Genomic DNA, 718 nt, shown 5'->3' on the forward strand with positions numbered 1-718 from the left:
GAGGGAAAGAGAGAGAGAGGGAGGGAGGGAGGGAGGGAAGGACGGAAGGAAGGAAGGCGTTTGTGATATCTGGAGAGTCACAGTGAAGGAGAACGGGCACCTCTGATGAAGGACAGGCATGAACTCAGGACTCTACCTGGGTTCAAGGAGGAGAGAGGGAAACCAAATGGGAATTTACCCTGGATTCTCCAACACATCGGGAAGCCCATGGAGAGCTTTCAGCAGCGCGTTTTAGGAACATTGGTACTTTAGTAAGATTATTATGATGCAGAGGAAAAAGGCAGAAACAAAAATTTGAATGTGGCTGGGCATGGTGGCTCACGCCTGTAATCCCAGCACTTTGGGAGGCCGAGGCAGGGGGATCACCTGAGTTCAGGAGTTCAAGACCAGCTGGGCCAACATGGTGAAGCCTTGTGTCTACTAAAAAATACAAAAATTACTCAGTGTGGTGGTGCACACCTGTAATCCCAGCTACTCAGGAGGTAGAGGCAGGAGAATCGCTTGAACCCAAGAGGCACAGGTTGCAGTGAGCCGAGATCAAACCATTGCACTCCAGCTGGGCAACAGAGCAAGACTCCACCTCAAAAAACAATAACAACAACAAAATTTGAAGTGAAGGTTCACAGGATTTGTGACTGATGGACCACAGACAATGAAAAGGTCCAAGAGGTTGGGGTCCAGGAACTGAGGGAGGACCCACGGCTGGGCAGGTGATTCC

This window comes from Colobus angolensis, unplaced genomic scaffold (assembly GCF_000951035.1).
Source record: "Colobus angolensis palliatus isolate OR3802 unplaced genomic scaffold, Cang.pa_1.0 Scaffold168, whole genome shotgun sequence".
NCBI lineage: Eukaryota > Metazoa > Chordata > Mammalia > Primates > Cercopithecidae > Colobus > Colobus angolensis.